The sequence below is a fragment of the Anas platyrhynchos genome, chromosome 2 (assembly GCF_047663525.1).
Source record: "Anas platyrhynchos isolate ZD024472 breed Pekin duck chromosome 2, IASCAAS_PekinDuck_T2T, whole genome shotgun sequence".
Classification (NCBI taxonomy): Eukaryota; Metazoa; Chordata; class Aves; order Anseriformes; family Anatidae; genus Anas; species Anas platyrhynchos.
Window position 1 is genome coordinate 82,898,398 of NC_092588.1, and position 26,148 is coordinate 82,924,545.

General features: G+C 38.1%; 1 long non-coding RNA gene across 2 annotated transcripts in view; it reads right to left on the bottom strand.

Moving 5' to 3' along the window:
• Nucleotides 1-1,355: 1,355 nt before the first annotated feature.
• Nucleotides 1,356-26,148, bottom strand: part of LOC140001732 (uncharacterized) — a 38,499-nt gene continuing 13,706 nt past the window's right edge. The window contains exon 3 of one of the 2 annotated variants that reach the window (XR_011807240.1): nucleotides 1,356-1,510. This is a non-coding gene — a long non-coding RNA (uncharacterized lncRNA). Of the gene's footprint in view, nucleotides 1,511-21,985; nucleotides 22,473-26,148 lie in introns of those variants that run through there. The other variant, XR_011807241.1, reaches the window with a different exon arrangement.

A 26,148-nucleotide genomic window follows, 5' to 3' on the forward strand; every position in this document is an offset into this window, starting at 1 on the left:
TCAGGTAGAAATAATTTTGATAAGTGGACCCCCATTCAAAACTCTGTTTTCAAACATACCCTGAGGATGGACATTTTCTCAGTTCCATGTTCCCATTACATAAATACTATATTTTTTTTAATCTCTTTAAAATTTAAAGCTCTAACACTGTGTTCACTTTTTGACCATTTTCTATTTTACCAACACAGCAAAGAGAACTTTGAAAGACTGAGTTACAGAGACCACTGATTTTGTATGAAGCACAGAGGAAATGGTTAAGCATACCTATAATGGAGCTCTACAAAATCTTAATTTCAGGGCAAATAGTACATTTTGATTTATCATTCATTTTAACTCAGATCAGCCAAAAGGGGCTCAAAAGAAATTGAAGAACAAGGGAAAATATTTTTACAAAACTGTACTGGATCTGGCTGGGGTGGACTGAATATTCTTCCTGGCAGCCCATATGGTACTGTGTTTTGAATCTGTGACTAAAATAGCATTAATAACACAGCAGTGTTTTGTCTAATGTTGAGCAGTACTTTCACAGCACCAAGGATTTCTCTTTTTCCCCAGTCTGCTCCCACAACAAGTAGGCTGGGGGTAGGTTGGGAAGTGATGCAACCTGCATGGCTGACCCCGACTGACCAAAGGGATATTCCATGTCATACAACACTGTGCTCAGCAAAAGAAACAAGAACTAACAACAAAAAGGTAGGGGGGAGGAGTGCTGGGTAGGTAGCTATTGCTCAAAGACTGCCTGAGTCTATTGGTCAGAGGTAGTAAGTGACAGTCTTTACATTACTCATTTTGCTTTGCTTTTCCCCCTATTTCCTTATCAAACTACCTTTATCTCAACCCATAAGTTTTCTTGGTTTCTTTCTTCTATTCTTTCCCCTGTCTGATTGTGGGAGACAGTAAGCAAGTGCCTGTGTGGTGCTTAGCTGACAGCTGGGGTCAACCCAGCACATAAAACTTAATTCTATGCAGAAAGAAGTAATTAAGAATCTCTTCTAAGGAAAATACTTGAGAGAAGGAAAGAAAAAAAAAAAAAAAAGATGCTCATGGTAACCACACAGAATTCTAAAGGCAAACAGTAAAATAAAAGTTTTGGTGTATTTAGTTATCTTTATCCACTTTTAGGCAATGCTGTTATATCCCAAAATTGCTTCTCTGTTTTGTTAAATAAAAACGTTCTTGTCAGTTAAACAACAAATGCCAGTAGCCCTTCCACCTGAAGCTGAATTTTACTAATGGTAAAAAAATTACTCTGAAACAACGGAAAGGCTGTACATTTCTCACAGTGCCATTGACAGCTTTAAAATATATATATATAAATAAATAAATAAATTGCTGTTCTTATTTACCTGTGAGCAGTTCTTCTGTTTATTTCACAATGTTGTACTAGTACACCTCAGAAGGCACAAGAGTAAAAGAAGCAGCTAGGGTCAGATGCATCTTACATTGCCAAGAGATGTACTTTGTCACCTGTCTGGCTTTGTCATATCCCAGAAATTCACAGCTTCCTAGCCTAGGAAAGAACAATTATTGAGGTCACCAACCAATCAAATAAATTTCATTTGAGATGGAACAAAGATGGAACAAAGCTTACTGTCACTTAAATCTACGACACAGTCAAAGACAATTGCAACCTCACTACCAGGAACACACAGCCTAGAAGCAGAGCATGGGCAGGACAGTCTTCTAAGCACTTTCTAGCCAAGAAAAAAAAAAAAAAAGTGACTGGACCCTTAACCTCAATTTATGTAATTTATGCTCAAGTATAATTCTCATATGTGTCCATAGAATTTCTAGAGATAATAAAGTTGGTTTACTTATTCCACTAGAATGGTGCTGATTTTCCATTTTCTGCTGGTGTTTCCATTCTGCCTATGTAAAATTCCTTTTACACATTTGTAAAAAGATTCTAAGTTTTTCCTCAGACTAATGGTGTGATTCCAAGTAACTAATGATGTATCTCTTTCATAATTCCAGTGTCAATTTTAGGTGAAGTTATGCCTATAAACAAAAAATTAATTCCTCTAATGAATTAGCTAAGGTTATGCCATTTATTGCATTAGTTTTGAGTGTATTATTTGGTGCATAAACAAAACAACAACAACAAAGAGAAATCTATTACAGGGGAGTAGATTAAACACTAAGCTACTTCTCCATGGGTCATAAAATAACAGTATCTTTGACGGCTTCAAACAGCCATAACCATTTTGACTCCATTTATGCATGAAGATGTACTTTAGTTCTATCTCATATGATTATTTTCTTCATTCAATGGATTTTGCTACATTTCTCATTGAAGAAATAACAAAATTCCACAAGATTTTTATCCCTCAAAGAATATTCATGCAAATAACCAACAGTCTTTACCTCCACAAAGAGAAAACTCCCTTTGAAATTCCCTGGAAGCAAAGCTAAGCTACCACTGTATGTTTTTGGAAAGTGTTGCCCATGTAAGATACAATAGATACAAAATGAGGCATTAATATGAGTCACTGTAACACTGTTATTATTGCTACTTATTTCCTGGCTCATTAGATGACAAAAACCTGCTAAAGATACAAAAGAAAAGGCAGGAAACTACCCTGTAAAGATACTGTCTTTTAAGATACACTTTATCTTGAAAGATTACTAAGTGCTTTTCAAAGCAAATCCTAAAGTGAAGAAAGCACCTCTGAACATACAGTGATGTAATTAAGAGTAGAATTTGGCTTCACTGATGTGTGACATATTCCAAATAACATGTGGATGTGTTGCCTTGACACATCTTTCAGGTGTGCTCCCACTCAGTAGCATGCACAAAGTCATATAATAGAACAGCAGTCATCTATATTAATTACAGTTGTGACAAAGGTGACGAATTTCAATCAAGTATATTCACAAACTTCCCTAATCTCACACTCCAAAGGACCTGTGCTATGAAAGTAGTTCTCGCTCTCAAAAATAAATAAATAAATAAATAAATAAATAAATAAATTTGTTATTCTTTTATCCTAACAGAATCAAAAAATAACACAATGTCTTGAGTTGGAAGGAACTCACTAGGATCATTGGATCCAACCCTTGGTGCCACACAGGACCATCCAAAAATCAGACCACGTGTCCATGGGTCTGACAGCGTTGTCCAAATGCCTCCTGAACTCCAGTAGGCTGGGTGTTGTGACCACTGCCCTGGGGAGCCTGTCCCAGTGCCTGACCTACCTTTGGGTGCAGAGCCTTTCCCTAACCCCCACCCTGCCCCTCCCCTGTCCCAGCTCCATGCCGTTCCCTCGGGTCCTGTCACTGTCCCCAGAGAGCAGAGCTCAGCGCCTGCCCCTCCGCTCCCCTCGTGAGGGAGCTGCAGGCCGCCATGAGGCCTTCCCTCAGCCTGCTCTGCTCTGGGCTGAAAAAGCCAAGGGACCTCAGCTGCTCCTCATACATCATGCCTTCTAGACCCTCCACTATCTTCATATGAAAGCAAGGCTCCCTTGGACACTCTCTAATAGTTTTATGACCTTCTCACGTTGTGGCACCCAAACCTGCGCACAGGACTCAAGGGTGAGGCTGCATCAGCACAGAGTAAAGAGGTACAAAAGCAGCTTAACTTCTGTCTTTGAATGCTTCCTTCTTACATTTGACAACTTTATTTCAGTTAGTTCACTGAGAAGTGGCATGTTTCATATACATCTTTAACTGCCATTTTTCCAATGTTGTTTATCATTACAAATTAAAGCATAGGTTGCTTGGACCTTTGTTTTCAAATAGGCTTAAATCACAGTACAACATGAAGTGATTTAAAATTATTGGAGGACTTCAAATTTTATAGGCACTTCAGTATGGAATTTAAAGCACTCCAATAATTTTAAATCACTCTGCATTGCACAAAGCAATTTAAATTTATTGGAAGTGAAATTTGGAGGCAATCAGGGTTCTGGGCATTGCAGCATACACTGGTTTAAAATTACTAGAGCAGTTTAAATTTTTATAAGCATTTCATTTAAAGATCAGGGTGCTGGCCTGGTATGGTGTAATTTAAAGTTGTTAGAGGTTTTCCCTCTTGAATTCTAATTAAAGAAAAAAAAAAAAAAAAAAAAGCTCTTCTCGGAATAATCTTACATTATTTTACTTGACAAGAGATCCAAAATCCAATTTAAGAAGACAAAAAAAAAAAAAAAAGCAAAAAAGGTACAATTCTAAAAGCTATCTCATCCTATTCATTTCAGAGAAAGCTGTTGCAATACTTGCAATACTATGTTTTTTACAGTCCCCTGATGGATTTCTTGTTTTCAAGCATAAAGAGTAAATAAATGTCAGACAGATTTTAGTACACTTCACATAGGTGAAATTTTAATGCAAAATGCCAGAGACATTGTTAAGGAAATAAAATGTCACATTATAAACAAAGGCTCCCACCCTACCAACTATGGGATTAAGTTTGAATTGTTGTGGTTAGTTTCAAAATCGTAACGGAACAACTGAGGCTTCTCTCTTTCAGAGGACTGCTGACCTCTTTGTTGGCCCCTGATACCTTGAGCTTCCTGCTTCTTTCTTATCATCTGTTTAGTTTAGGAAGCAGAGGAAATAGGGAAATAGGGAGCTATTTGTTTTGAAATAAGGGCCCGGAGTGTAGCAGCAAGTTAAGAGATGAGGCATCATATGAATGTACATGCTAGATCCTTCAATGCTTGAGAGAATCTTTGCCTAAGATCTGTTCACAAAAACTTAAGGAAGGTTGAGGAGCTGAGGAAATGTGGTAGATTATGCATGTTACGGAAAGGTGCCCATGGGGATCCCTTCATTCATCAGCAAAACCATCTTACTTGAATTAAGGTAATTCTTCTGCAAATAAAGCCAACCATGGCACAACTAAAGTTTACTTCCTTCAACTCCCAGTATATTCATGTCCAGCCTACTTCAACTCCTGATTTGATCCTGAAGTGGTTTTAGGGACAATCTGCAGCAAGAGAGGACAAGACAGCTGCAGGTAAGCAGCTTCTCCCTGTCACAAATACCACTTACAGTCACATATTATGGCCCCATAGCACATTATCCAACTGTTAGTGCAATACAATGGATCTGTGATATATGAAGGTGAAATTAAATGTTTTTCATAGACTCCTATCATTCTAATAATATTTGAAAGTGTTTTTTTTTTTTTTACACCTGTCCCAAGTCACTCAACCACCTTCACGCTCAACAAGGAAAACAATAACAAAAAAAGAAACGTCAAGCAAAAGCATCATTAGACACTTCTCATGCTGGAGCAGGGCACTGTGTGAGTCCCCTTGCACTGCTCAATGGAGATGAGTTAGAAAAGTGGATAATGAAGGAATGAAGCTTAGCATCAGTAGAAAGGAGAGGGAGGTGGAAGAGCTGGATGTTTCTTTGAATTCCTGAAAAAAAAAATTACTAGTGTTATTCCTTAATATGTTATTTTTTACAGCTTAGCCATGCTTTCCTGCTCCTATTTTTCCTACTTGAGAGTTTTTTTCCATTCAGTCACAAAAAAAAAAAAAAAAGAATGCTTAGGAAACATCCCATTCTGAGTTATGAATGATAATAACTGAGTACTGGTGAGTGGTAAATAATTCAATTTGATCATAAACTCTCACTGGAAAAAAAAAAAGAAAAAAAAAAAAAGAAAAAAAAAAAAGGAGAAAGAGATTTGGCTAGTAAGCAAGTCACAGAGCTGCAACTAAGTTACCTGATTTCTTCACAAGAAAATTCTCTTCCATTCTGTTCTTTGGACCCCTGAACTCATTTATTCTTGACTCCACCATTTGTCAAATCTTCCTTTCTAGTGTCTACCATTTTTGGCTGCAGTCAGACATTGAGGAATATCAGATTTGCATATTTTCAGATCACCTGGAAACATAAATTTAGTCTACTCTGACTGTATTTGCACAATTCTATCAAATTACTCATAGCACACAAAAAAATTACTATAGTTTGATACTGTGGCGGGACTGCAATATCTTCTACTCATCTTCATCTTCTACTCTCACAACCCACCACAGACACTCTGTGCAAATACTCTAGGGAGCCAGCCAGCATCTAACACGCCTTGACTGGCAGTAAATATCATTATGCTTTGAGGGGAAGTGACTGAAATCGAGGAAGACAGCTTTTTTCCAGCTAGGTTTCTTGCTAACTATGGACAAAGCAAGGCCACCTCTACTTGTAGAATTACTAGAAGAATCTTCAGAAATTTAGCAGCAACCATGGGTAGCCATTAATCTAGTGAGCAAACAAGGAAGAAGAGAGTTTTCCTACACATCTTTACACAGCTGGGTACAGCTGGAAACTGCAGCTTCAGGTCAATGAGATGACAAAAGGATTGTGGAAGGGAATGAACAACAACAACAAAACATCTTTCAGTGAAGTATGGACAACCCAATCGAGCAGATCGCTAGAGCTAGAAAGCCAGAAAACAGAAAATCTGACAGATCACAAGTTAAAATTACCACCAAAAAAAAAAAAATTTGGAACAAATTTGAAGTGACAAATTAAACATATGTTACATCTGAATATGCATACTGTTACTGAGGTTTTCTATTACTATTATTATTATTATTATTATGCATTCAGTCCTATGCTCCCTAGAACTAAATTTATTATTTTATTGTCACAATTGACCACAATCTGTTTTTTGTTGTTGTTGCTAAAAATAAAACAAACAAACAAACAAAACACACTCTTTAAACCTCTGCCATTTCTATCACACTCTTTTAAAAACAAAACCAGAAAAACAAAACCATACACCTGTGATCTACACCTATTCAGTCAGGCTCTGTTTCAGACAATATTTTTCTAGTACAAAAATTTCTAGCACATGTTCATATCATCTACCTTAACATCCTTGTCTGGCAGGAGATTTCATCCATATGCTTGAAATAATTCACCTTTAGTTCTCTGTGCATCTTACCAATTCACCACTCTTCTAGCATCTGCACTGACAGAACATCTGTGCTGCAGTAGTTCTCAGTACTGTATTGGTCTTTTAGAGTCACTGAAGAAACTTGAGAAAGAATTATATGCTTTGGAAACTAAATGAACTAAAGGTGGGTATGAAATATACCAGGCAGTGATGACATGCCTCATTTACTGGTATTGGAAGTTCAGTCCTGTTCATGGTTGAATGTAAATGACTTTTTAATTAACTTCCAAGATGGGACTTTGAACTGCCATACAGTACAATTACAGAACAGCTTCTTCTTTGCCACTTTTAGCACTTTTTGTTTGGACCTTACATACACTGGCTGATGATACGGTTTAAAAATAACCTCCAATGCTTAAAATTGGCCCTCTCCTCTTCTATTGAAAGTGCCAGCATTATATCAAGAGATTATTAAATAATTCCATATATCCCTGGAGATATATTTGCAACAAAATTTATATGCCACTTCTCCTGTTGACTTCTTTATGAATTTTACACTCTGATTGCACATGCTTATAAAGCGCTGACTGCATATATTTGCAGTTACTTAACAGATCTGGTGTTTCTGAGGAGCAGAGGAAGACCTGTTACAATACATTCTCCCTCCTCCTCAAAAATCAGACAATGCAATTTTGCTTTTGCTTTTTAAGCTCTTTTCACCTTCCAGCTGATTACATTGTAACTTCTATTAAGCTACATGAAAACAAAACAAATTAAAAAACCCTTCCCTTGTTTACTTCAGCTTCTTTAGACTTTGCTCATCACAGTTGTACTTTGAGAACTTAGGTGAAAGTCCTGTCTGCTTGCTTCAGTTCCTCTGGGGCCATAATTATGTTGTGAAATATTTTCTATCTAGCCTGCATGCCAGCTCGCAAAATTTAGAGCAGTTGAGCTACTGTTTAATTAAACTCCGTTTTCCAAAATATGGTTCCTAATGAAAATACTGACAGACACTTAAATATAGTGACATTAGCCAATAAAATGCTCAAGTGTACTCCTTTTAAAATATTTGATTAAATATGACCTGCTGTTTGCTAATTCATGGTTACTGGAAAATCTAATTATGTCAAATAATGATTATGTTAAATTCCAAGTTTTACTTGCATGTGGCAGTTAGCACTCCCTCCACATACACTGCCCCCCACCCACCCTGAACTGGATAGATTATTACAAAGCACCAGATGACTCAAGTGCCTGGAATCCAAGTTCTGTAAGTTAGGGCTGAAAAGAACATATAAATGTTAGACACTAAAACCCATGAGAGGGATTCAAAACACATACTGGAGGAAAAAACAAAACAGAACAAAACAAAACAGAACAAAACAAAACAAAACACCATTTCACAGCATTTTAGATGTCTTAATTCCTTGGAAAAACTGGAAACAAAAGGGATTTAAGACCCATGTAACACCTATTAGATTTAGATTCCCAAATCTCTTTTTTTCAATCATGATTTAAGAGGCCAAATTTCTGTATTCTCCATACAGATCTTTCTTATTTACTGTCACAGAACCACCTGCAAGGGAGAAAAAATAACAAAATAATAATAATAATAATAACAATAACAATAACAACAACAACAATAATAATAATAATAATAATAATAATAATAATAATAAAATGTTCAATACTTCCACCAGCAATATTTTTGTCACTAATCTCCTTCCTCTCTCATATGTGAGGCAGTCACTAAGACATGCCAGTGCCAAAGACAGAGGAAGCAGCAGAATTGAATGGTTACTGCCACTACTACCATCTTGGTATCTAGGCTGGTGGTATTCTACAACTTGTAGTGCACTTGCAGCTTTCCATGTTTTGGCCTGTTTTAACCTGAATGGCATCCTTCCTTACAAAGGGAAAGGAAAGAGGAACGAAGCTTAAGAGACTCATTTTTGTCTTCTCTATTGCATCCTGACTTGGAACTGTGCCTGCTCTTCCAGTATCAGTTGGCATAAAGTAATGAGTTACTAACAGCTGGTTTGAAAATGCATGCATCAGTATTTTGGAAGAGACTAGCCTATTCCTTTTGCTTATAGTAAGCCCACCAAAAATAAGAAAGGCTTTTAAATTCAGAAAGCATGCATTATTTAAAAAAAAAAAAAAAAAAAAAAAAGTAACTTTTTAAGGAAAGGAAATTCCATTTGATTAGCAAAAAAAAGAACATGAAGCAACAGGATTCCCACACAACTTTCTCCCCACTCACTGTGTACTGTCAGGGCTTGCCTTCCCTTTCAGGCTTTCTCTACCTCGTCCTCTTGGGGTACAAGGCATTTTTCACTCTGGACCTCTCTGCTTAACTATCTACTTCACTCAACATCATCTTCTTTGGTGTCAGGATCCCAGCTCTTTGCTCAGAGTATTTTACTGTTCTCTTGCTTGATTCAGTAAAATGTCTTGGGGGAATTTCTCTCCCTGAAAAAAAATAGTTGCTTCCAAGGGAATGAACAATTCCTCCCCTGCATGTGCAGGATGCACTGGCGAGTTATGCTTTTTGTATATTGTGTCCCTAAAAAACAAATCAAAACAAACAAAAAAAAAAACAACCAACACCAACCCTCCCAAAGAATAATCAATTTCTAATCTAAAGCTTTATTTTAATACAATACCCTAGTGCCAGTAATAAATGTAGTCACCTCCAGTGGAATTTATGGGCAGCATGACTCTCCCTTCACCCCCCCCCCCACAAATACACACACCCTACACACACCATATGTTTGTCACTCAGGTCTAGGGATTGAAATGACAAATGGCCCAAAAGCAACTCATCATAAGCCTTATTTTATTAATATTTTCAGGCGTGAATCCATTCTCTGAAAGGAGAGAAACAAAACAAAACAAACAAACAAACCACAAAAAAAAAACAGGAACAAAGATAGCTAATATCTGTACTACCATGAGATATTTTTCATCTGGAGAAGCCACTTGTTCAAACATTTCTTTAAACCGTACAAGATTTAAAAATTATTTTATGATCTAGTCATAATGAAAACGGAACTTCTCCTTTCTAACTAACTTCTGAATTCTGTTAAGTCTTCTTCCCCCCTGCTGAGCAGGTGCTAAAGAAATATCTCAACAGCACTAACAGATGTAGACATTTAGATTTAAATCTTTCTGATATTTCTTAATAGATTATTTTAATGGACTCAGTTCCGTTTTTCAGTTACACTTCACCCAGAGCAACTGTATCCTGTAAGAGTACAGCAGAAGTAATTTTAAAACTGATTTTCCATTTAGCCTGCAAAAAATAACTTTTTTTTTTTTTGATACTAATCACACAATACCGTGTTGGGGAACACAGTGTAATGGTTAGAACAGGCATAAGGCAGGCAGGAATTAGATGGTCCTGATTAAGGTCAGGAACTATAAGTGAGAAGAAAGCAAAGTGTCAAAAGCTAGCACACGGGATCAGGATGTCAAGCTAGAGTCAGGAGATGAGATCACAAGTCTGAAGCATTTATCAGACAGAAAATGACTAGAAACACTGCTCTAAATAAGCTGATTGCTCAATTACAAATACGGTCACACCTGCAATCTCTGTGATAGGTGCACTTGGTGTGAAGAAACTAAGGTGTCCTGTGTGAGGCTGAGAATATGATGCTTCCGACAGCACGCCTATTCAGATTCACGTGTTGAGCTTCCAGCATAGCTACAAGAACAGCTCTGCCACCTCTGGGTCACTGTTTAGTCATTTCTCAAATTACTAAAATTACACTTCTTTTATTAGGAGCTCTACAATATGTCTAAGATAAAAAAATCACAAAAAGTTGAATGGGGACAATGTATTCATAGGTTGTCCTATTCCATCCTGCTAATAGTTTCATTAGGATTTAAGGTCCATATGCTTTTACCCCACTGCCAAAGAACGACAGTCTTTTAGAAGATATGCAACTGCTTAATAGTGAAGTATTATTTGTTAAATTGTACCTGATGTTGATGAAAAGGTATGCCATGTTATTTTAAGTATAAAATATGAAAAAATATATTATTTTATAAGAAATGTCATGACAGATGAGATTTTTTTCTCTGACAGAATTCCATCAACTACTGGTAAATAACAATAATTAATAATAAATAAATTACTGCTCCATAATTACTGCATTTGAGACTTTGTCTCTATTTAAAACAAAGGACAAATATCCTACTGACAGAAAAGGGAGCACACTTAGATGCAGCTATGTATTATTCCTCAGTACTAAAAAGGGTCTCATTTACAGTTTGGAAAATTCAGCAATCACTCCTATATATTATTTCACTTTAACATCATGCTGTTCCTTGCAAGAACAATTTAACCATGTATGACTTTAAAGGTTGCATGATTGTTCATATTTATTGCATCACAGCATTGGCAAATATATCTAGTTTAAAAAAGTGAGACACCAAATACAGGCAACCTGTTATTTTTCAAAGTTCAGTTTCCAGAGAAAACAGAACTTGGGGGATTGTGCCCTGTCTTCATCTATCACAGATGACAGCTACTTTTGAACCTGTTGGTGAATCCAGACAAGATTTGACAGACTACGAATCTCAGAACACGAAGTTCCTACACTGTTTATGGAAACTGGCAGCAGAGTGAAAAGGAGACGCCTAAATTAACTTTGCAGGCTGGAGAGGAGAAGGCAAGTAGACTCCAGTGCATAAGCCCGGTCACTTTGGAAAGTCATCCTGTGAATTGGCTGCCAGCTGGCCAGTCAGCACAGGGGCACCGCCAAACAAGCCATAGCACATGGCAACTCTTGCCCAGTGAAACATATAGGGCATGTAAGAAGGAAGATGAAAATAGCAAAAGGATGGCTTTTTGAAAAGAAAAAAAAAAGAAAAAGAAAAAGACATAAAGACATTTTGGTTTGACTGCTTCTGGAACTGTTGTCCCCCAACCCCCTGCCAGTTTCTCCTTCCCTGATCCTTAGGAGTCAAAGTTCTGACTACCAAATTAATGTCTTTTGTCATCATTGCTGTGTGCTGTTTTTATACATTTATACGTAGTATAGGCTGTAGATCATGGGAACAAAGGAAGATTTCTGTTTGATTCTTGTCACTGCTCTCAGATGTATTTCTAACTTTTCACACTGAAGAGCCATTGACCAAAACCACATTATTTGTACATGTATAATCACATAACAGAGCAGAACCAGCATGAACAAGACAGCAGACATAACCTTCGACAGCAGTGATGCCATAGGAAGGGAATTAATATGATTTTATTATAGTGTACCCTTCCAATAGAATATTTGACTTGAAATTATTAACGAAGCTCTAATAGGTTTCTGTTTTTAGACTAATAGCTGTGCACTTACAGCCACCCAAAAATAATTAATGCTTTCTGTATTGAAGAAGTGTCTAGAGGAGATATAGATTCATGCTTACTATGCCTGTGATAGAGAGATGGTTCCCTCAGAGAAGAGATCATAACGTAAGAATAAATGAGAGATGGGGTTCAACAAGGAATAGTTAATGGGAGTAATGGGCTTGGCACTTTGTGTGGTATGGTCCAACACTCCATCTGTAATTTTGAAGTCAATTTGAAATAGTTTATTCTGTAAGAGTCTCAGACATGCAGCAGAAACAGCACTGTTGCCATGAAGAAATACATTTCAAGAACAGCAGAAATTACTGGAAGTAATTGTTGCTTAATTGCTGAACACCCCTGATAGATGTCCTGATGAGTAGTAAGAACCAGTGTCCTGCAGGATTTCTGCCAGTGGGACATTAACTGAGTCTCTCTTTGCTTTAGATGCTTATTGTCAAAATATCTGTGAAAATGACATCTTTGTAACTTGCAGCTTTCTTCTAAATTTGCTTAAAATCAGTTAATGGGTTCAAATGGTTCATCCGGAATGAAAAACTTGGGATGTGGATGATGGAATTATTACACACACCTCATACTTTTAAGAAATCACACTGAAGAACCTTAATATTGATATTTGAAGGTAATAAATTAAGATACACCTCCTCACTAAACAAAGATATAATATACTTTACTATGTCCTCTAAGTAACACCAATTCACAAGATGATCTCCCAAATAACACCCAGCATCCATTATTTTTTGTAATAACTGAACATGCCCTTTGATTCAGTTCCGCAACAAGTTATATACGTGTTCTCTTTTGAATTTTATCCAATAAATGTTCAACTAAAACTCAACCAGGAGGAAAATAATCACAGTGGTTTCTTTTGGCCTTAAAAATAAGTTACAGTGACACACCCTGACCCTCTCCTTTGAATCAGAGCATTTCTACTTACTAAGTGGATCTGTCTCTAGGAGAGGGACTCTTCGGAAGTACAAATTTCTCATAATCTGCTGAAAAGGGGGTCAATTCAGTAACATACTGATTAACTCTGAGTATAGCCTTAAGGGATTTGCTCAGTAAGAATGGACTTAAATGCACAATTATATTTAAGCACACACTCATATGCTTCAGTGACTTCAGATTTGAATGGAAAGCCATAAGACAGTGAGGTTAGAAAAAGACTACTTGCAAAACTGAAAGATCAACCCACCTTAATACTGACATTATTAGCCCTCAAATATTGTTTGTATAGTACTGACCTAATCATGTTATACATATATATATTCTCTCTATATATATACATGCATACACATGCAATATCATCATATAGTCATAAATAGAAGAGATACCAGAGGCTTTGAAATGTAAGAATAGAAAAGGTATTTGCTTCAAGTCCTACAGATACACCAAAATAGATATGTGGGATACCATTATGAAACAAAGTGATCAAGCTACAGTCTGAAAATGTCATGCACAACAAAAATAAATCTGCTCTGCAATTAACTATATTTAGATGAATTATGTAAAATCATAAGCAAAATGCTAAGTAGTCCTTTATAGTATCTTGAGCTGAGATTATTTATATCTCATTAAGAATTTTATGGTAAATGTGTGTGTGTGGGGGGGTTGTTTTTGTGTTTGTTGTGTTTTTTTTTTTTCTCTTCCTTAATCATCCTGATGAAGTGAAGTACAGTGAAGGTCTTACAGGACAAGGCCATAGAAGTCAAGCATATACATTCAGCATAACATATCTGCATACAGTTTCATATTTTCAGTCTCTTCGCTAAAACATCACACTGCCAAAGGTTTGTAATCGTAAATGGGATTTCAGAGTCCACCTCTTCTGTGCCTACTCAGCTGCCCCTAGCATGAAATACTCAGTCAGGTAAAAACCAATGAATCACACACTTACCAGTAGAGAGATGAGTACTGTTACAAATAACAGTTTATACTTTACATGGTGGCAAAAAAGTCTCTACTGGTTGGATTTATTGAGATTATCAAATCCTTCAACAGCATTTACTTAGCATTCATTATTTTCTTCATATGAGGTACTGACTGTGGCAGGAAGCATTGAATTCATTGTCTAAATAGCTGTATTTTCTCAACAAACCCTCTCTCCACTCAAAAAAAAAGCAACAGTAGAACAGCCTTATGTCTCCCCCATCTTTAGACTATTCAGGTGACTTTTTGTGAACTGTGTTGACCTTGATGTCAGCGACTGCAAAATATCCTGACATGTGCAAGTCCAGTCATCATGTTGCCACTGGACAGAAACACCTTTTGATCACTGTTGGTCTTCTGTGAACCAGGAATAAAGGCAGAAGTTGAAGGGTCACGTGGATCCTGTCAGTGCTTGGAGCCACACTCTTTCTTAGAGGTGAACGTTAAGCCTTTTATTAGTGACATGCCTTTCTTCTTCTCAGTTTGCTTACAAAATAAATAATCAGACATGACACAAACACCACAGCTGCAATCTGAGGATTTTGTGGAGGAGATACACGAACTGATGAAGTCCTTCTAGCAAATACAACACAGCTGAGTTCTGGCATAGCTCCCTAACTTTCCTACACTGCAAACAAAATCTGGTACTGAGGTCTTGCAACACTGAGTCAAACAATTCCGTGTGGCTGTGCAACATTTAAAATTATTTTGATAGCACATGTTAGGACTTAAGTCATTTCCTGTTTCTTCTTTGGTAACACATTTATAACTTAATGGGAAAGAGTTGGACATATGGCATGTAAATGCATCTATTTTACATACGTGAGAGAAGCTTAAAAACACCACCATGTTGAAAACTGAAGTAGTAATTTAACATTTAGGTTTATCTAACATAGGGAAATATGCCTTATAAATTAACGTTTTGGGTGTAAAAAGCTAGTGAATAATTTTGGAAAAGAATTGACTAAATTCATTATTGGAAAACAAGGAGTAAAGCCAGGTTTTAGGATTCTTGAATGTTTACTGTCTACTTGTTTTTACTGCACACTCGAGGGTGAAAACCCAGGGAATATTTTTGCAAACTTCCTCTTTTCAAGTAAGTTGCTCACACTTTGAGTAATCCCTGGTTAAGCTAAGTACCAAGCAAAGAGCTTTGGCCAAACCCAGGCCTCTTCAGGTGTTTCACTGACTGCAAGATTTCCTAAACTTCTTGATCATCTTCATGGCCTGGAGGGGTGGTATTAATTTCACGAAATGTTAATACCAATGTTGTAGGCAACCACATAAGAGTATAGCTAAGAGTATAGCTTCCTTTCCTTGACAGTGGAGTACAATAAACATTTTTAGGGCTTAATTTGTTTAATTTCCTGCTTTTGGATGACAAAAATCACATCCTAAACTTCACTGATAGCAATCCCAGTAACTACAAAGAAACTTTACAGTAACTAGCTCATACTGTAGAGATCTACCATACAGAAATTACAATAGCCAAATAAATTGCATTCTAGACATTTGAAAGGATGGTAAATTTATGCTGAAGACAGAGCAGAAAGAAGCAGGGGTAGCAATTTTCTTCTATTTTCCATCAATTCCCTTTGCCTTTTTAGGTACCTGCTCTCAGCAAAACATTCTGGATTCCAGATGAGTGCTCAGGCCTCATCTGCTGATGGGAGATGGAAACATAGATCCAGTGATAGAAAAGAGCTCAGACAGAATTGGACTCAGATGCCACAAGTTTGCTGTTAGAAAACATTTTCCAGCCTGTATGTTCTTTGGACTGTTTTCAGATTCCATCAGCTCTCCTCACTGATAAACTACAGAGAGAAACAGTGACATGTCTGATTTTGCTAAAACTAAGCAGAGTGCTGTTTTTCCTAAATTTCTAAGCTTAATTTAGATATTTGTATCTAGGTTTTTGAGTTGGAATTGGATTTTCTGTCACTAAGTTAAACCACCTAATCCTTTTACTAGAAGGGTGTTGTTAACATTGTCTTGCCAAAGAGGGAAACAGATTGCCTAGAAAATATTATGAAAGCTGCTTTTTACATCCTGCTGAAAGTCTCACAAATTCTGGTTATTAAGCAAATATATAACTAGTAACTTTATCAAAGAATGAATTGTACACTTACTGAAAAATTAATTAAAATGTTCTATGATGGGACAACCAGTATTTCTGCTCCCATTTCTTGCCTCCCATGATCATTGTTATACACTAACAGTTCATAGGCTTCAGAGTTTTGTTCAACCCAGGTTCTTTTCAGAAATATTAAACTGGGTGTTTATGACAAAATATGTTTTTGCCCTAGCTTAAGTTTTTATAAAAGAATTGTGTAAGGAGAAGGCATGGAAAAAAAATCTACATTTTCACAAATGCATAAGGACAAAGGAAAATTTCTAATAAAGCAGGCACTTCTAAGCATATGTTCTGGTTTTAGTTAGGACAGAGTTAATTTTCCTCCTAGTAGCTGGTAGGGTGCTGTTTTGGATTAGGATGAGAAGAGTTCTGATAACACCCCAATGTTTTAATTGTTGCAGAGCAGTGCTTACACCAAGCCAAGGAAGTTTCAGCTTCTCACTCTGTCCTGCCAGTGGGCAGGCTGGGGGTGCAGCAAGAGCTGGGAGGGGACAGACCCAGGACAGCTGACCCAAACTGGCCAAAAGAATATTCCATACCATCTAATGTCATGCAGAACAATATATTGGGGTGGCTAGCTGAGGGGAGGAGGGCCAGACTGCTCAGGGTTAGGCTGGGCGTTGGTCAGCAGGTGGTGAGCAATTGCATTGTGCATCACTTGTTTGTACACATTAGTAGTAGTAGTACTATATCATCATTATTGTTATTATTATTATTATTATTTTCCTGTCTTAATAAACTGTCTTTATCTCAACTCACAGGCTTCACTTTCCTGTTTCTCTCCCCCATCCCAGAGAGGGAGGGGGGAAGGTGAGCGAACGGCTGTGTGGTGTTTAACTGCAGGCCAGGTTAAACTACAACAGTCCTCTTTTGGGTCAGCTGTCCTGGGTCTGTCCCCTCCCAGCTCTTGCTGCACCCCCAGTCTGCCCACTGGCAGGACAAAGCAAGAAGCTGAAACATCCTTGGCTTAGTATAAGCACTGCTCTGCAACAACTGAAACTTCAGCATGTTATCAGTACTCTTCTCATCCTAAGCCAAAACATAGCACCCTACAAGCTACTAGGAGGAAAATTAACTTTGTCCTAACTGAAACCAGGGCAGCTTAAAAAAAATAAATACATAAATAAATAAATAATAATAAAAAAGTCAGCTTGCTAAACATGTAGAACAGTATTTACCTGGACTCCAGTAAATCCTATGTTACATTTTTGCAATGAATGGGACAGACCAGGCACATCAAGCCACATGTCCCACATCCCAGTTAAGTTGCCAGTTACTTTAAGTTATGGAGTGACACCGAGCCTTTTCTATTGCTGTTGTTCTACTTTCCTGAAATGAGGGCTGGCATACACTGAATGCGAAGGATTTTGTATCAAATCAGTACCCCACTGAAAGCCTGGAAGAACTACGCATTGCAGGTACAACAGCAAACATGTTGAGTAGTGCAGTTATCTCAGCTGGGAGTGGGAGGCGAGTGCTATTGGACTCTGAATCCAGCACTGATCTGCATATGCTGTAGCATCCAGCAATTCATGGAAGCTGTTGCCACATTAGTTAATTTGTGAAATAAAGTAGATCATTTATTTAATTGTCACTGTGGAGGCTGAGTTAAAAAAGAAAAATCAAATCCTCTCTCTGTTGATGGAAAATTTACTTAAATAAGGCACTGTCAGCTCCTTAAGACATTCCACTGTATAGGATTCATGCAAATAGAAGATACAAAACTCCAGGCATTTGCACCTGAAGCATTACTACCACTTAATTATTCTATTGTACAGCAAGGTCTGTCCTAACACACTGCTGGAGATGCCAGCCCTTAAACCCATTGATTATTTAAAATAATCCTCCCACTAATTTGCACTTCGACTTTTTGGTACTAGCTGTTCATTTACTACAGAAATCCCTTGATACAGCTCTTGTTTCTGAGTGTCTCTGACTTAGACATCTTTAAATACTGAGATTCAGTCCTCTCATAAAGGAACTTTCACACAGTACTAGTGAACTACCACTAGTAAAGGAATTAAATATGCTGATGTGATTTAAAAATAGAAGCTTCACCAACTGTGATTGGAAGTTATGTTTCCAAATTCTCATCCTCTGCAGTCTGTGCTTTTAAAAGCATCACTTTTACAATAACTACACCCAGGTTACCGAAGACTGGCTGCGCTCTGGCTCCTCTCAAAAACCTCCAAACTGAACAGACAACAGAGAGAGAAGCTTTCATGAGTCAGTGTCCTGGTTTCAGTTAGGACAAAGTTAATTTTCCTCCTAGTAGCTGGTAGGGTGCTATGTTTTGGGTTAGGATGAGAAGAGTGCTGATAACATGCTGATGTTTTAATTGTTGCAGAGCAGTGCTTACACCAAGCCAAGAACATTTCAGCTTCTCACTCTGTCCTGTGGAAACTGGGAAGAAAGAAGAGACGATTAAGGATGTTTCTGCAGATATCACCTGTTCCGTATGGAGAAGTTAGATACAATACAGTCCTGGTGTATATGCCTGTGTCTGTGTGGAGAAAGGAGGAGAGCACTGAAAGAAAGGTAAGCTGCAAGACCTGGAAGCAGGCATACATACAATTGCTAGCTGCATTTGATTATGTACCACCTTCACTTACAACTCTACTGAACAGATATTTGTTGGCTTTCACAGCTGCAGAAAAGCAGGTCTTGATTAACTTTAAAATGTTATCCTGTTTTCATTCGAATGCTTTGAAATTAATCAGTCTTCCAAAACAACTGAAGAAGGAATCTGATGAGGGTCAGGAAATGGCTGCTCACTCTTCTTTTCATCATAGCTAAAAATAGTGTCCAGTCCTACAGAATCATCAAGATCTGCCAGAAAAAAAATACAGAAAATCTACTCCTACTGGCTGGCATTCAGTTAAAGAAACACATCTACTCAGCACTTAAGATCTTGCCAAAGATCTTTTCTCAATATTTTGAAAATCTCAATTTAATTCAAGACTTCGGTTTGATTTTAAAAATGATTCAAACTAAAAGGACATCCTAAAAAGCAATCCCAAGTACAAATACACGCTGGATGGAGAATGGATTGAGAGCAGCCCTGAGGAGAAGGACGTGGGGGTGTTGGTTGCTGAGAAGCTCACCACAAGCAGGCAATGAGCACTTGCAGCCCAGAAACCCAACCATATCCTGGGCTGCACCAAAAGCAGTGTGGCCAGCAGGGTGAGGAAGAGGATTCTCCCTCTCCATCTGCTCTGCTCTCGTGAGACCCCACCTGGAGCCCTGCGCTCAGCTCTGGGCATCCCAGACCTGTTGGAGCAAGTCCAGTAGAGGGCCACGAGGATGATCAAAGGGCTGGAGCACCTCTCCTACGAAGACAGGCTGAGGGAGTTGGGGTTGTTCAGCCCGGAGCAGAGAAGGTTCTGGGGATACCTTAGAGCAGTCTTCCAGTACCTAAAGGGGGCCTACGGGAAAGCCCCCACCCCCAGGCAGGGGGGCTGGAATTAGATGATCTTTAAGGTCAAACCCAAACCAAACCACTCTACAATTGAACCTCATTTGGTGTGGTGGAAGGTGGAAGGTTTCCAATCCAAACCATTCTGTGATTCCAAGATTCTATTGCATTTGCTTTATTGCACATTATTTCTCTTTCTCTCCCATCTCTTTTTGAGTATGCTGCTTCTGCGGGACACTTCCCAGATTGCTGGTGTCCTATGGGTATATACCAGCAACACCACACGAATCAAGAAAGCTTTATAAATGCTCCCAACTTTTGAATATGTTAAATCACGGTTCAGACTCAAACCACTGAAAACACTTAATTGCCACGCAAGCTGCTTGCCTTCTCTCAAGAATCAATACTCCTTGAGCTGACTTCCCTCTTACTCGAGTGTTGTGGTAATATTTTCAGAGTACACGCAGCACTACATGATAGACTGTAACAAGATTTTAACACTGGTGCATAAGAACAGATAAAGTGCTGATGGCATTGTTCATTTTCAGATACTGCCAGCACTGTAACAACATTCTCAAGTTAAAAGGTTTGTGAAGTGTGAGACACTGTAACTGCATTCAGCCTAGTCTTCCCCACAGACATCAGCATTCACACTGTTAATCTGAAACTTGCTGAACACCAGAAATATCTTGCGATACGCCACTGGCATTGCCTCAACTCTCCAGTTAGGCAAGGTGTACTCTTCATTTTAAGAGTGTGGGACACCTCAGATACTCACTGATTTCACTGGCAGGGAAAAATAAGAAGTCATTAGCCTTATCCTCTCAAGGTGCTTTGCTACTTCTCACACTGTATCACTTTCCAAAAACTTGAGCTGGCCATTAGAACATTCTGAAAAACAACTCCCCAAAGATTAGCTGTAATTTTAACTAAGCAAGGAATTTATCTGCCTCTGCAGCTCTTCCTTCTCAGCAAACTTGCACAGTAATCAGCCAGAAATTTAGCATTTTTTAATAAAAACAAAGTACAAACAGACAATCTGTGCTTGAATCATCTAAAAAAAAAAAAAAAAGTCACTTTCACTTACCCTTTTCTCCCACAAAGTAAAGGTTTCAGACAGATAAAAAAGAGAGTGCAACTCCTTTCAAAATGAGTTTGGGCATACTAATCACCTCGCAAGCTTGCCTCACCCACCGCAAATCAACCCATAGTGATTAAAATTCAATTAGAAAGAGAATATATTGGAGGGAGCAATACAGCTGCTTCTTCAAACAATAGTTTCCACTGTAGGTTATGGGATAACTTCTGTTATGCCTATCAAGTCTGAAGGTTATGGAAGACTATTTTCTTAAGTGACTATTTGCTGTGAGGTTTGCCAAAGTGAAGTTAGCAGCCAGTAAAACAGTAAAAGGCAGGCTTTTCAAGTGGCATTGTTTCTAATACAATATTTTGTGTGTACCTACTTTTTTTTTTAGATCTGACATAGCTCCCTCTCCTCCATCATTTTTCTATGTACTATAAGTGGGCTCAGGAATTCCTGTTCCTTCTCTGAGCAGAGCACCAGGGAGCAGAAAGCAGATGAAGTCAAGGGAACTGGCAAGGAAGAAAATTCATGTTATCTGTTAAACCCATATAGATTCAGCAGATCCTGACTGTATTTGTTCTGAAGTACAAGCCAGATAATGGATTTTTCTTCTGTATTTCAGCCTGCACTCAATGGTTTGAATCCACTCACTCCTATACTGGGTAGGGTTTGGTAACATAATATGCTTTACAGATTTCCAGAGTAAACTACACTCCTAGATACCAGCAGTGCAATTTCAGGTAGAAGCTAGATATGTACTTCTCTTAGCAATCTCAGGTTGGCCCTTGAGATGCATACACAAAATAGCATTGTGATTTCAGTCCCCAGTTTTCTGAAGGGTAGTCCATCACATAGGCTACAGGACAGTTAGAACAGTTTGCATGGACTTTCATAAAATAAATTCTTACCTCTGAAACCAGAAATTGTTATGGTTTTGGCTGCGGAATTCTTTGGAAGTGGGGGGTGCTATAATAAGGGTGTGCTTTTTTATTATAATTTTTAAGTGTTTTCTCTTTTACAGTCTGTTGCCACCTTGTTAAGAATAGCAGGTCTTCAACAGCATGTCCTTAGAAAAGAAGTAAAACCAAAACCAAAAAGAAATCAACAAAAATACCCTATTTCTAAGCAGTTGAAGTGATCCAGACATATAAGATTAAAACAAACAAACAAAAAATCTTTTTCCTAGTAAATTTAACAATTTCTCGAACAGAACCAATGCCATTTCTCAGACTACTGTAGTCACATTTCACAGAATGATGAAATCACAGAATGGCTGAAGTTAGCAGGGACCTCTGGTGGCCATCTGGTCTAACCCACCCTGCTCAAGCAGAGTCACCCACAGCCAGTTGCCCAAGACCATGCCCATTTGGGTTTTGAATGCATTCAGGGATGGAAACTCCACAACCTCTCTGGCATCCTGTGCCAGTGCTCTGTTACCTGCACACAGAAAAAATTTCCTGATGTTCAGACGGCACCTCCTGTGTGCCAGTGTGTACCCACTGCCTCTTGCCCAGTCATTGGGCACCACTGAGAAGAGCCTGGCCCTGCCTTCTTTGTATCCTCCCTTCAGGTATTTGTGGGCATTCATGCAATGCCCCAAGCCTCCTCTTCTCAGGCTGAGCAGTCCCAGATCTTCTTGCCTCATGAGTTCAGACTTCCAGTTGACTCCAGTGGTTAGGTGGAAGAACTGAGGCCCTTTCAAAGACCAATAAAAATAATAATAATAATAATACCAATACAAAAATTCAGACAACTATTATAAAAAAAAAATAAAGCTAAGAACAGTTGTGGGATTCTTAATGTTTCACAGTGAACTTGGTAACAGTTTAGGTCTTTCTGAGAGCACAGCTGCTGGGGCTGTCTTTGAAAAATAAATAAAAATAATAAAAACAGCAACCCAAACATTCTCATAACAGATGGAGAGCTGCAGAACTGAAACCTGTAGACATTTGGAAAAAAATATTTCACGTATTTCAGAATACATCAGGGTCCTAAATTATGCTGGGCTTTTGTATTTAGAGAGAAAAATAAGTGTGTTGGAACTAATAATAAGCAGACCAAAAATCACATTTGGATTAGGTAAGTTCCTTGCCAAGATACAGAACAGCATGTTTTCTAAATTTTATTTTGCTTTTCCCCTTGGTCCCCAGAGAGGCAGCTATTGTTTTAAGTGGAAAAAGAGACTTGCAGAATGCTCTGATATTCAGAGGAGCAAAGGAGTCTTCTGAAGGCTATGAGGAATTTCTCCTTCCAGAGAATCTCTGGATTTACCTTTTTTCTCAGGAAAAGATGAATGCAAAGAATATTTGGGGGGGCAGAGTAACACAATTTTCAAATCACTTGTTAGTAAATTCTGTGACAGTAATACATATTAGACAGAGAGAGAGAGAGAGAGAGAGAAGAAAAATAAAGCCACACATTTCCTACTGATTAAAAGACAACTTTGGTTTTTTTTTTGTTTGTTTGTTTGTTTTTGTTTTTTTTTGTTTTTCCTTTTTACTTTGTGGCACATACACACACACAGATACCAGAGTTTCAGTAGTTATTGCTGTCAGGCACTTTCAAAATGTAAACAAAATTACAAATTCTACACAGACTTCAGACAAGTGGACTGAATATACAGGCAAAATTCCTGAGGTAACACCACTGAAATCCGTGGAGATATTCCAGTGGGTCGGGGGGGAAAAAGCTATAATCATAACTAAGCAAGGCACTTCTATGAATGCTTGTGGGTGAGTTGTTTCATTTCTGCAGTAAACAGAAATGAGCTCCTTGTCAATAGGCCAATTAATCCTGAAAAACTACAGAAACCATTACTACATTATATTATATATTATGGCAAACAGTTCTAGAAATGAAAAGAGCTCTGAAAGCTGATAATTAACAGACAATAACTTCACGAAGTTCTAAGTTTCGTAAAGAACTGTGTTTTTTTTTTTTTTTTTTGCCTTAACAGATAAACAGATAAACACATAGGCTTTCATAAGGGAAAATACATCACAGTTATTTGTCCAGGTAACCAGTTATATTGGTGGAATTCATTCGACACTGTAGGCATGTACGATGCAGTAGCCATAAGGCTTAAGGAACACAGATCAATAGCCAGCAAAGTAATGTAAAGAAATACAATCCCTGTGCAGTCATCTTTTCCAGTTCTACCACTTGAAAAGGATCGTAGGATAAGCAAGCCTACAACAGAGTTCAAAAACATCCCCTCCTGATCCTAAAATGCAATAAAAGAGGTATTTTAAGAGCTTCATGTTACACCAGTTGTACCTTCTGGTTATGACACTAAAATGTTGCAGGACTGTACTGAAAACATCAGCAAGGATTGGCTAGCAATGGAATAAAACATTTAGTATGTTGGTCATGTCTAGTGGCAAAATAATTATTAATTATGCCTTGTGGATCACAAAGAATATTTTCAGTGACAAAACGTGAGATTGTGTAGCAGGACAGTCACTTTCATCTCAGTTTCTATACAGAGAAATTATCATAATTTAAGATTATTTCCCAACATGCAGCTCCTGACATTGTTTTCAGAACTAGTGTCTCCATTTGGTTAACAATGGCAAAAGTAACAGTGATTTTTATGAAACTTCACGTCAATGTCAAATCTATAAACACATTCAACATAGGAAGGCTCTCAAAGGTACTTGATACAAAGTTAGTAAGTAAAAGTAGTAACACAGAGATTGTTATCAATAAGAAGAAAAACAAAAACATTGTATTTTTAATAAGCTACCACAACAACTGTTATTGCTACTCAGTTACGCATGTCTTCACACTCAAGATTTCTAGCCTACTCTAGATTAGCACCAATTATATTAATCTTATACCACTCCCATAAAAAAAAATCTTCTGCAGATAGTCAGAACATAAAAGAAAAAAAAAAAAAAAAAAAAAAAAACAGAATAGGTACCTATCAATTCAAAGGAACACTGATTTACTATGTGTCTTCTTACAAACCCAGCCTTGTTTTCCTTTCTGCTAATTAAAATGGCCATTCCCAAAAGGGTAGTGTGGAAAAGTGTGCTTGCAATAAAAGCATTACCAATTTTGGGTTAGGCTACAGCATTGTGTTTAAAAGACCACAAAGCCGGCTCAGGGTGGGGGCCAGTGGGGGAAGTTTTCTCAAGCCCTTTGTATTTTTAATGTAATTCGTAAGACCTCCTGTACATTTGTTTTCTTTTGAGATGAACTTCATACAGAAACTTTATGAAAACACTGATCATGGTACCTATTGCACAAAAAAACAACAGTTGTGGCTCAAATGGCTTAGGCTTGAGCTCTGTATCAAAGGACAGTGCTCTCATACTCACCTGCTCCCAGCCTCCATGCATTTCAGTCTGGTGGCTGGTAACTGCTCAGGGTTCTCAATTGCCGAAACACTTAGCATTGAAGTTGAATTGTTTGAGTGCATTTTGAGGTAGATATTTTTTTTATCACTTTCCTGAATAGAGTAGCTTACCACAAAGGCTGCCAAAGCTGCAGCTGATACAAACAGAATCACAGAACCACAGAGTCATTTAGGTTGGAAAAGACCCTTCAGATCATCGGGTCCAACCATCACCTAACACTACAAGTCCACCACTAAACCACATCCCTAAGCACTGCATCCACACGTCTCTTAAATACCTCCAGGGATAGCGATTCCACCGCCTCCCTGGGCAGCCTGTTCCAATGCCTAACCACTCTCTCTGAGAAGAAATTCTTTCCATATTCAATCTAAAACCTCCCTGGAACAACTTGAGTACGTCTCCTCACATCCTATCACTCGTCACCTGAGAAAAGAGACCGACAATCCTTACTGCAACCTCATTTCTGGCAGTTGTATAGAGCAATAAGGTCTCCCCTCAGCCTCCTTTCCTCCAGACACAACAGCCCCAGTTCCTTCAGCTGCTCCTCATATGTCTTGTTGTCCAGGCCCTTCACCAGCTTCATTGCTCTTCTCTGCACACACTCAAGCAACTCAATGTCCTTCTTGTAGCAAGGGGCCAACACCCAGGACCTGTGGTGTGGTTTCACCAGTGCCAAGTACAGAGGGACAGCCACTTTCCTAGTCTTGCTGGCCACACTATTTCTGATGCAGGCCATTCGTATAGTTGGATAGGTTCATCTTTTCATGTCCTTCTCTCTGTCACTGAGAGACCACTGCTCAGAAATGATTTTTCCGTCTTCTTGGATATTGTCCTGAAGTTAAGATTGTGCACCAATTTCTCCCATAATTGGAGTCTGCACCAGCAAAGTCATTGCATTCAAGAATCAATATAGATAGGTAATACAGATCAATATGGTTAACATACCTAATAGAGTCAGTCACTTGTTCTTTATTTACAGCTCAACCTATTGAAAGGTTGAGCTGTAAATC